Below are 12,007 nucleotides of genomic sequence, written 5' to 3'. Positions count from 1 at the left end.
ACTTAAAGTGTGACTTAGTCATCCTATCTCAAATCTTAAGAGTAAGATTTCTAGTATAACTCCCAAATAGATCTCTAGCCTAGCGCTCTAATACCAACTATGATGCCCCCATTTCGCCATAAGGTGAACCAAAAGGTATCCGCGGGACGCCTGTCTAGTTCTCGCCAGGACTCGGTACAATTTCCATTCAAGTTTAATACAATACTAGTCACTACCACGAAATAAAGTAAGAAAGTGCGAAAACGATCGAATTTAACAATATATAACAACCATCCAGTCCATACATCGGGTTCTCAAAAGCTACATCAGTTCCAAAATATACACAACCAAGAGGTCTAGTCAAATACATTGAAATCCTAAAACAAAAGTACATCCCATGGGTTTCTTCGAGTCTTACTCCAAGTCCAATTCTGTTAAGGAAAACAAATCTACGGGGTGAGCAATCGCTCGTGAGGCCAAGAAACACACATGCAAGCACGTTGTCCAAATAACAATTCCAAATCAATTAGTGAAACAATAACATTCGAGTAATTAACAATTCAGTGAAATGTAAACAGAAACAATTCAAGGATATGGTAGCTCTCAAGAGCTAATTTCCACTTGCTTTGCAAATCTCATTCGTATATCTTCCCGTGATGACTCTCCATCAACTGGGTCGATATTTTCAATCCGTAGAACTCCGCTTACTTCTCATGTCCATCCACCGTCCACCGCACCGGACTCGCACGATATTTATAAGGTAATACTTCACGAGTATGCCAAGCGAGATCTCTCCGATAGATCAAGCTTATCATGTAATTCTCATGACTCACCGAGGTTCCCGACCAAGCCCATGCCGGCTCGAGTCCCAAGGTCGGCCTATGAGTTTGGGCGTCCCTTATGTATATTTGAGAGTCGAGAAGATTCACTCCAACGACGAATGCAGCCATAGCATACCATTTCATTTCATTCAAGCATTCAATCATTTCATTTCATTCAATCAAGTCATTCATAATTCATTCGTTTCATTTCAATCATGGGTCATTCATTTCAAATAAGAACAAGTACAGTAAAATACACACTCGCCTCCAATTTCAAAATCTCCAATCAATTATAACAATTACACATGTATCAAGTATTCATACACTTAACACTCACCAATATAAGAAACAAGGAAGTGTCCACTTGAAGGTTCAGGCGTTCACCGTGGGATCCTCTTGAAGGTCCTCTTGGGTGCCTGAGTAATTGTTAATAAACTATTACTTACAAATCTAAAATATCATGGAAGATCATACACATGTACAATCTAGAAAATATCGTGAAGACAAGCCTAAAATCTTCTTGTAAATCAAGGTTCTAAAGTGGGGTCCAAAAACACAAGAAAATCTGATTTTTATCCTTAAAATCATTGGATGGAAGTAAGCAGGTATGAAATCATGTAAATTATTTTCCAAACGAACGACCAAAGCCGGACTGAGAAGGGACACATCACAATCCGGCCAAGATCTGGCCGGACATCCAGCCGGATTTCTGGCCGGATTAGAGACAGAGAGCAACCAAATTTTTTTTTCAATTTTCACTACTAATCCGGCCAACTGTCCAGCCAAGAACTGGCCGGATTCTTTGAAAATGGTTCCCACGCGAAAATTTTTCAAAAGGTTAGGAATTATCGAATTTAGGGGCATTTTTGAAAAAAATCATAACTTACTCTCTGAAAGTCCAAAATTGGAAAATTTGGTACTGTTGGAAACTACTTCCAAATTACTAAAAGTTCCTAGAAGACACCTTTCCATCATTCCAAATGGAAGATATTCAAAAGTTGGCTCAAAGTGGCCGTTTTGGAATGCCAAAACAGATTTGGGTTGATTTTCAACAAAGTTTGGAAATTTGGCAAAATTCACACAATGCGAACTAGCCTCTAAAATTTGGAACTCAATTAGAGCTACAATCAAAGTTTTCAACACAACAAGCGGAAAAAGAATTGGAGTTTTGAGCACCAAGATATAGTGGCTCAAAGTCACTGAAATTTCCCCCTCAAACAGGGGTTTTTCAGGTTTAAAGCTTGAGCTTTGGTACTTTAGTTGAGTATCTAAATGAACTTGGAATGGTACCAAAGTTAGCAGTATTACACTACCGTCTAAGGGCTATTTCTCTGTAAATGTTCATGCAAAAACTCGCACGAAAAGTCAGTTAACAAAACCATTGAAGTTCCAAGAATTTCCAAGGCAAACCTACCTTGTACTTTAGATTTCCTTTTCTCAAACATTTGGCCAATGAAAATTTCTCAAACATGATTCATTTATGAGAACAAAGTCTAGGAAACATCCAAAATATGTTTGATAGGTGATTAACACCAAGGATTTTGAATAACAAGTCCCAAATCAAGATTAGCTATAGATCAGTCCAGAATTAGGGTTTTCTTTCGTGAAGGCGGCTCTGAAAACGGGCCACAACTCACTAAATTCAACTCGGAATTGAGCGTAGTTGGTGGCATTGAAAACTAAATTCAAAAAAGTACAATTTATTAGAAGGAATCATTTTAAAATTCTGTCCACAACTAACTCATATTTGAGCATCAAATTGTAGCTCAGAACAAAGCTTCCAGTACAGACAAGAAACAGAACAGACAATTTTACAAGGTTGATACGGATCGTTCCGGTGGAATCAGGGCATGCATTTTATGCCATTGGAAAACTGAAAATGTCTAGTTTCTAGTTCCATAAACGGCACTCGATTTCGACGTCAGAGTAAAGAGTTATGGCCGAAACAAAATCACTACCAGAGTAATAAGGGACACAATTCCAGCTTTGGCAAATTTTCGAAATCTCAACATTCACTTGTCCAAATCATGTAAATTTTTGAGGAAACTTTATACACAACCTATATTACACATTTACATTAAAAACAAGTCAATTGGACCACAATAAAGTACACCAAAGTGCACGGAAATGGCAGGGGCAGAAACGGTAAAAATTTCCTTATCACTTCCTTTGAGCTATCTTCCACAAAACAACTTATTTTCACTAGATTAAGCACTAATCCAACATAAATAACATCAAATATCATCAAATCAGCTCATCAAGTCCATTGTGAGATTTCATAGAGCCCATTCAAAAGATTTTCAACAATATAAAGCTACCCATGTAAATCTATGAGCTCATAAGTGCAATATAACTTCCATAAATCAAGAATTAAGAGGTTGATCGTTGTATACCTTCTTAGATGATTAAGGCAGAAAATTTTGGTCACTTTAAGCTCAAGAAAACCCAAGAGATTAAGCTCCTTTCCCAGCTTAGCTTGATGACCAAGTGATTTGCAAGTTGTTTGTAAATTTTGAGATGATTTGGGTGAGTTTTGAGAAGTGAAATGAAGAAAAAATGTTGGTTCTTTCCTTCCTTGGATGGCCGGCTGTTTAAGTGAAGAGAGAGAGAGAGAGAGTTGTGCTGAAAATAAAGCTTCCTTGAGAAGCTTAAATGTATGGCCAAAAGTGTCCCAAAAGTCAACTAGGAATAGTGCGCGTTCGCGCGCGTTTCGTGCCCGATTCCTCTCGGGTTTGTTTCACTTATGTACTAAACCTCTAATGCACTTCCAATCATACTATTATTATTCACTCTTAATAGTCTAAAAATAAAGGTCTAAAGTCTCTCATTTAATCGCGCGTGCAAAAACGCATACTCCCGATTTGTGCGCGATAAAGTGGAATTTTTAAGAAATTCTTATAACGATAGTATTACTAACTAATAATTGAACACTTAAACATAAAAATACATATTTCAAGACTAATGTACAAGTCTCCAATTTTTCAAGTTTATTGTATTCTCGAATCGGTTATTGACTCCAAACGCGTATTCAATATTCTCACTTAACGAGTTTTCAAAAATTAAATTTTGAAATGAGTCATTTTAAAAATATAAGTAAGTCATAGTTCCATGTAATTGGGTCTAAAAAAATTGAAATAAAATATTCAGAGTAAACGAGCAATTAAATATTTAAATAAGCTAGTAATAGGAATTTAAAATAAGTAAATTTATGAATCCTCACAAGGAGGGGATAAAGTTCACATGGAAAGGGTTTTTCCTTCTTTCCAAACTCTTTATCTTTTGTATTGGGTTCTATTATTTAGATACATACAAGTTTGGATATTATGCTTGAGTAGTTAGGGATGCCATGACCTAAAGAGCTTTCCATTGTTATTTTCTTCCACATTTGTAGCATAGTTTTACTTTTCTCCAATTTGTTGATGGTCTAAATAATAAAAGAGTTTGAATAGTGTTGATAATTGTTCTTCTTTCCTACAGGATTGGCCTTTAATACCTTATACTCAAACAAGACCTGTATACTTGTAGTTGTGTGTGGGATATTTATGAATTTACAAATTTTAAACTTGAGGTGTAACGAAGAGATTGTTTTTACATACACACCCATGCCTATCAATTCTCAACTAGGAAGAATGCGTATTTGGGGCTTCTAATGGTAATCACATTAAGTAAGAACTAGGTATTGGAGTTTGTAAAGGATAGAGTTGGCAAGAAGTTAAAAAGTTAGAGAAATAATTTGTTGAGACTTGTAGGTATAGAAGTCCTTCCAAAAGCTATTGCAATGGCTATGCCAAATTATACTATGTTTGCTTTTAGACTTCCAAAGAACATCTATAATGAGATCACAAAATTAATGAACAGTATCTAGTGGGGAAGTAGGATGGAAAGCACGAGATTCACTAGATAGGTTGGAGAAAAATGAATAAATCAAACTTTAGAGGAGGTTTGGGATTCAAAGATATCTGCTATTACCACACGGAAATTGCTTGCAAGTAAGGCGTTAAAATCTAAATATTTTATCAAATTCCAATCTAAATATTTGTTTGCAAGTGCTTAGGAATGGAATTAATAAAGTATCTGACCTATGTAATTGATATCACCAGAAAAAGTATAGTCTGTTGATAAAGCTCCTATGGTAAATGAGTACCCCAATGTGTTCCCTAAGGATTTACCAAGTTTTTCCTGATCGTGAGATATAATTCGAGATAAAATTGATGCCCTAAAAAACACTTATTTCTAAGTCCCTTATATGATGTCTTGCAAGAGTATTTGAATAAGAAATTTATTAGACTTAGTGTATCACCCTGGGGAGCAGTGATTTTTTTTTTTATGAAGGAAATGATGGGTCTATGAGATTGTATATTGACTATATAGAAAATAAGTATTATTTGTCAAGTATTGATGACCTATTTGATTAGCTCAAAAGCGTTAGGATTTTTTTCTAAGATTGACTTTATATTAGAATATTACCAGTTAAAGATTAAGGTTGAGGACATTCCAAATAGTGCTTTTCACACAAGATATGGATATTGTAAGTTTTTGGTGGTACCATTGGTCTTAGTAATGCACTTTCTATTTCATGGATCTTTTGAATAGGGTATTTAGCCTCGGATGGATCTATGGTTATTTTTATAGACGATAACCTATAAGGACCATCTCATGAAGAGAAGTTTAGGGAGTCTTAAAAAAGAAAAGTTACATGCCAAATTTAGTAAGTATGAATTTTTGTTTAAGAGCTTAGCCTTCTTAGAACACATTATCTCAAAAGAGGAAGTTTCTATTAATTCCAAGAAGATAGAAGCAATAGTGAATGGGTCAAGACTAACTAGTGTGACTAAAGTAATGAGTTTTCTAGATTTGGGTGGATATTGTCGCAAGTTTGTTGAGGGATTTTGCCCATTAGCTATTCATTTAAGTAGGTTGACACCAAAACAAGCTAGGTTTTTTTTTTTTTGACGTATGGGTGTGAGAGAAGTTTTTAGGAATTAAAGCAAAACTAGTTACCTCCCCAATTTTGGCTTTGTGTTTTGGATTGAATGAATTGTGATATATAATAATGCATATAAGAATGTTTTGGAATACATATTGATGAAAATGATAGAATTAAAACTTACAACTTGCAATAGTTGAAGCCTTCTAAGCAATTTAGAACCATTCACCAAATATTTGCATTGAATATATGGAAGCATTACTTGTATAGTGAACACTGCGAAATATCTATAGTTTATACGAGTTTAAAACATTTGATCACTCAAAAGAAGTTGGATATGCACCAAAGGAGATAGTTAGAGTTGATCAAAGATTATGACTTAACCATCAGTTGTCACCCCGACAAGGCTAATAAAATAGCTAGTGCCTTGAATAGGAAAAGTATGAGTACATCCAAGTGTAATTTAAGGAAGAAAATGGATGATCTTAATTTGGAACTTGTGGAGTTGACTACAAGTAAGTTATCAGCATTGACATTTGTCGCGCCCCATTTTTTGATAAATAAATAAAATGGTTTAAAAAAATGTATTTTGTGATTGGAAAATGAATCATGATTTAAAAGAAAGATGGGTCTAAATGGGGTTTTGAGAATGCGACGATTTGACCCAAAATTATAGTTTAAAAAGGGTTTTTAAAACTAAATACGGAGTCGCCACTTGATAATGAGTTAAGGTGTACCAAGTCACCTAAAAAAAATGTATTTTTTAAGAAAAATAGGAAAAAGTAGTGAGAAACCCTTTTTAAACGACTCCTAGTCTACGTAAACCAAAGAAAAAGGTTCGGGAGTCACATTTGACAAAGGGGAAGGCAAGGATAAAATCCAAGGCACCCCTTTGACCTAGCCAAGGCTAGTTGCGTTGATTTAATCAAAGATTTTCTTGTTTTAACCAAAGAATTTATTACATTTGGATGCACTACATGAATGCAAACCCTAGACCTAGGGGTATTGGGGGAAATTTCTCTTCAAAGGTTGAGTGGTGCCAATCACATTAATTGTGAAGCCCAATAACGACCCTTTGAAGAAGTCACGAATAATGCGAGTGGGATGCAAATGAATGGAATGCATGTATGCAATGTGAGGATATGTGAAGTGAGAAAAATAATAAAAATAATAGGATGTAAGTGGAGGTGTGCAAATGTATTTACAAGTGTTTGTGTGCAAGTGAAGGGATAAAAAGGTGTACGTGTGCAAATGGGAGGAAAAGTGTTCGTGTGCAAGTGAAGGGATAAAAAGGTGCATGTGTGCAAATGAGACAAAAGTGAAAGTGTGCAAGTGAAGGGATAAAAGGTGTACGTGTGCAAATGGGAGGAAAAGTGAAAGTGTAATGATAGAGTGGACTTAGAAATGCATGAGCCTAGGGAATTCATGCATATTGGGTACGGGGAGACCTAGATCGTGACTCAATTTGCCCTTTTATAGAGGGAATACAAGCGTGCTAAGGCTTAGAAAAAGCCACACTCGTCTATATCCCATATTTAAGGGGACTCTCAAGCAAATGAACCCTATAACTAGCATGAAATGCAAAAATCCTAAAATGGAGGGAAAAGGGGTTCGGGGGGCATGCAAAATGATAAAACTAAAAGGAATGCATGACATGTAATGAACATGCAAACTTGTACTAACGAGGGGAAATCCCTAAGGGTCTAGCGTTGGACTAGCCCATTCTATGAATTCCTACTAGCGTTGGACTAGTGGAAACGTACATTCATCCATCACATTCATTCATGGCTATGGAAAGCGAGTAGACATGCCAAACACTCATAAACACATAGCACATAACATTTAGCATGCTCGACTAGATGCAAGGTCCTAACAAAGCAAATTAACACGTAGCAACTAAGCATGCAAGACACATAAGACAATTAAAGCCCTAACTATTACATTTGCTAGCTAGGCACATGACTTCGGTAGGTCTTCATTGAATGCTCCTCCAAGCCCTATCTATTACATTAGGGTAAAAGGGGGAAAAGGAATAAAATGATTAAATCCCTAACTATTACAAGCCAAGAGGTGTACACATACCCCATAAAGAATAACTTAAATAAAAAGCAAAAGTAAATGACATAAATGAAAGAAATTAAAGAAAGGTTAGGAAAGCAAAGTAGACATGTATTTCACTTAGCACGTTGGAGCACGTAGGAAAAATAACGCAAGAATATAGAAGTTACCTCCCTTGCAATGGAAATCGAGTAAATGAGATATTAGCTTCAAAACAATAAAAAAGGTCAAGGCACCAATTTATTTGACAAATAATCACAAAGGATAAAAATAAACATGAATTTGAATCAATTAAATCATGTCAACAAACCACATTTAAGAAGTCAAGAGAAGAAAGGACTTGATTGCAAAGATTGACAAAATTTTGGGGCCAAAATTAAAGAAAACAAAGTTCAAGGACTTATTTGCAATTAAAGTAAGGACCGAATTGAAAGTAGTTGAAAATATCCAGGGCCACAATGAAATTAAAGAAAAGTACAGGGACTGATCTGCAAATGCGTTCTCTGGTTTCTTAATGGACTAGGCCATGGGGCCATTTTATTAATTTCTTGGGCCAAAACAAATTGGCCCGATCGGAAGTCCAAAGTACTGAAATGGTCTAGCATATTATTTTGGCCCAAAATTAGCCAACCAAATAGATGGGCTTTGGCTCTCTAGCCCAAACCAGAAAAAACAAACAAAATAAACCAAAACAACTTTTTTAAACCCAAACACAAAATAACCTCTTAGCCCAAACACTTATTTCATTAAACCAAACAAAATAAACAAATCAACAAAATTATTAAGCCGCAATTATGACCCACAATCAAAAATTAATCTATCCCCAAAGTCACATAAAATATGCAAACAGAGGATTAAACTTAAAATGACAAAATTAGTTCACTTATTCCAAGTTTTGGGCCATAGCAGAATAAGGGGAAGCTGAGGGGTTAAATTGCAATTTTGGAAGATTGTTTTCATGCAATCTTCATGCAAATGACGTGAAAAACAACATGAGAAACAACATTCTGCAGCAGAAATTTCTGCTGAAAGCTTTCGGCCACCCAGCATTTTACAAAGACAGCCTTCAAACATAGCCAAATCCAAACACAACTATCACACAATTCTCTCACTTTGCATCATAAAGCTTGTAGACTTAAACACCCAAAATCGGACAACAGACATGCAAAATTTAAACAGCTCAAGCAGCCTCATGCCAAGTTTTACAAATTTTCTGCAACATCTCTTATCAAACCATTAGCAACCGAAACTTCAACAAGAGAAACAGCACACACAACTTGCTTTTTAGTTAAAGTCTCAAACCCAAATATGAAAGCTTTGAACTAAGCGACTAACTACACAATCACCATCATCCAAACAGGAAGAACATTTAGAAAAATCTCATGCAAAATTCTGGAACAACATGCAAACATTTGAAAAAAAAGAAATCTGCTGCAACTTTCTCTATTTCTTATTCAACAACCAGGAAGCTTGTGATGGTTCTAAACCAAGCTTTGAACTCAAACAATCGCCAAATTTCATAAGACCGTCATCCAACATAAATGTGAACATACAAGCCAATGAAGTCTAAGATAAAGTGGGGCTGAAAAACACAAGTTTCTAAACAAAAATTCAGGCAGCTTGGTCGAAGTTTTCTGAAGCTACAGAAGTTCACCTACCCGGCGAACATTTGAACACATAACACAGATTTGGACAGAGTTCCTCAACTCAACATCAAACATCGAATTTTGTCTCCCGCATACAAACATCAGGTAATGAACATACGGCACAACACAAACAGATGACTTGACATGATGGAAAGCATCTCGATGAAAAATGTACCAAATAAACTAACATCAAGTACCATTTCAGCTTTCTTCCGGTCAGCAACATCAGAAATTTAGTTTCGAATTCAAGCACTCTCAATCAGACAATGAAACCCACAAGAACTTCCCCTCCCAACCTTAATTCGAATGCATATGATGGATGCGACAGGAACGGCAAAATGTAAGGCAGCCATGCACCAAAGATTCTCAAATGGGAGGAAAGGAATTGAACTCGATGACTTGTTCATTTTCCTCACATAAAACCGCAGATGAATCATTTTTAAGATGAATTTCTAGTCTGACATTTCGTTGGACAAGAAAGACATTAAGATTTCACTGTCCTTTTGCCTAGTTGATGTTATAATCTGTCCCAAAAATTATCAGCAAACCCAATCAAATTACTCTTAAATAACAGAAATTATATACGTCACATGAATGGGAGACACGAAAAGGGATAAACTACGGGTTTCAATCGAGCATTTCATCAAACACCAGACGGGTATTGAAAAATTCAATGATTTTTGTTCAATTGATGCCATAGCTAGCCCAAAATTTTTGTCAGGAAACAAAACAAAATATCCCAACCAATCCATAAAGCATGCTCGGTCAAAATTGTGGACAATCCACAAAGAAAATTCGAGAAATCATCCTCTGTTTTAAATTTCCAAATATGAACTTGCACAGAAAAATGAATTTCAAAGAAAAAGGATCTCTTACCACACATATTTCCTCGGCAAAGATGTGCCGATGGCGGCGGCCTCCGACGAAGTGGGGGGTGGTGGCTCCTCGCGAGTGCAGCAGCTTCGGCTGCCCTGTTTTCTGCAGCCTTTGTTTTGCTCTCACAGAAACTCTCTTCCATTTCCCAGATTTACTTCCTTCCTCTTCGTCCGTCTCTCTCTGACTTTCTCTTTTTGTTTTGCTCCCGGCTATCCCTCTCTATTTCCTCTTCCTCTTTTCATCCGAAGCCCCCCCCTCTGGTCTCTTTCTTTTTCCTTTTTATCCTCCTCCCGAATGGCTAAACCCTCCAAAAACCTGATATCAAAGGCCCTCAGCAAATCTCATCTCATCGCATTTCCTCGATCATCCGATCATCTTCAACTTCCAGCTTTGACAGATGAGGGCCAAGTGGAGCGATCAAACGGAGTAAAATAAATGAAGGGAAAAACCGGCAAATGAGCTAAGAAACAATTTTTGTATCTGCGTTTTGCCGAAAAGAAACAATGAGGAAAGGTTATAATCCTACGCTTCTCAAGGTCCATAAGCCTGTCTCTTTTTTTTTCATTTTTTAACACGTAATGAAATATTTTTAAAAGAAACGCTGCAAAATTGAATTTAAAAGAAATAAACACATTTTAGTGAACAATTTTCTTTTTTTTTTTATTATTTTTCAAGAAAACATTGAATTTAAATCAAAACAACTAAAGCATATTTTTTTGAAAGCTTTTTTTCTTTTTCTTCTTTTTTCCGAGAAATTCTACGCTAAAAACTTAAAAATAAAAATAAAACTATAAACTAAAAACTAAAAATCGAATAAAACTAACACGACAAATAAAAACTAAAAAAAATAAACAGTAAATGAAATTACACCAAAAATTTGGTGTCTACAGTTTGCCCCTCTTTGTCTGAGTTTTGAAAAAACTTGAGACAAAGAAGTAGACACCAAATACCTACCTGCATTATTCGGCTGCAAAATGATTCCAGCGAACAAGAATTCTAAAATGGGACTGACCCAAACATAAAATTAAAACGGGACTGACCCGAACAGGAAATTTTAAAACGGGACTGACCCGATCAGAAATTTAAAAATTGGGATAGACCCACGGGATAGACCCGGACAGGAATTTAAAATTGGGAGAGACCCACGTGATAGACCCGGACAGAAACAGAAATTTAAAATTGGGATAGACCCACGGGATAGACCCGGACAGAAATTTAAATTTGGGATAGACCCACGGGATAGATCCGAACAGAAACGTAAAATGGGATAGACCCAGACATAAATTTAAATGGGATAGACCCGAACAGAAAATGCAAGCGGGATAGACCCGGACAGAAATTTAAATGGGATAGACCCGAACAGAAATGTAAAATTAGATGAATTGAAGTGAGATGGAGTGTTGGTGGGATGAAAACACGCACATTAGTGAGATAGGCTCGATGCTAACGGTGGTAGGATGAAAACACGCACGTTAGTGAGATAGACTCGATGCTAACGGCGGTAGAATGAAAACACGCACGTTAGTGAGATAAACTCGATGCTAACGGCGGTAGAAGTCAGTGAGTTCAATGTGGTTGTCAAAAATGGGGAATGGAAGGGTGCGCGGCGGGCGCTGAGATTTTGCAAACAAGAAATGAAAATTGGATTTTCAAGAAATAAGAAATTGATTGATTTTTTTTTTTTTTGATTTTTTTGATTT

At 36.1% G+C, this 12,007-nt stretch overlaps 1 long non-coding RNA gene across 1 annotated transcript; it reads right to left on the bottom strand.

Moving 5' to 3' along the window:
• Nucleotides 1-243: 243 nt before the first annotated feature.
• Nucleotides 244-10,633, bottom strand: LOC140037691 (uncharacterized). The gene is made up of 2 exons (XR_011841677.1): nucleotides 1,138-10,633; nucleotides 244-410 (listed from the first exon to the last, which is right to left on the bottom strand). It is a non-coding gene; the product is annotated as an uncharacterized lncRNA (long non-coding RNA).
• Nucleotides 10,634-12,007: the final 1,374 nt, after the last annotated feature.

This window comes from Coffea arabica, chromosome 3c (assembly GCF_036785885.1).
Source record: "Coffea arabica cultivar ET-39 chromosome 3c, Coffea Arabica ET-39 HiFi, whole genome shotgun sequence".
Lineage (NCBI taxonomy): Eukaryota > Viridiplantae > Streptophyta > Magnoliopsida > Gentianales > Rubiaceae > Coffea > Coffea arabica.
This window is presented reverse-complemented; position numbering and strand designations above follow the sequence as displayed.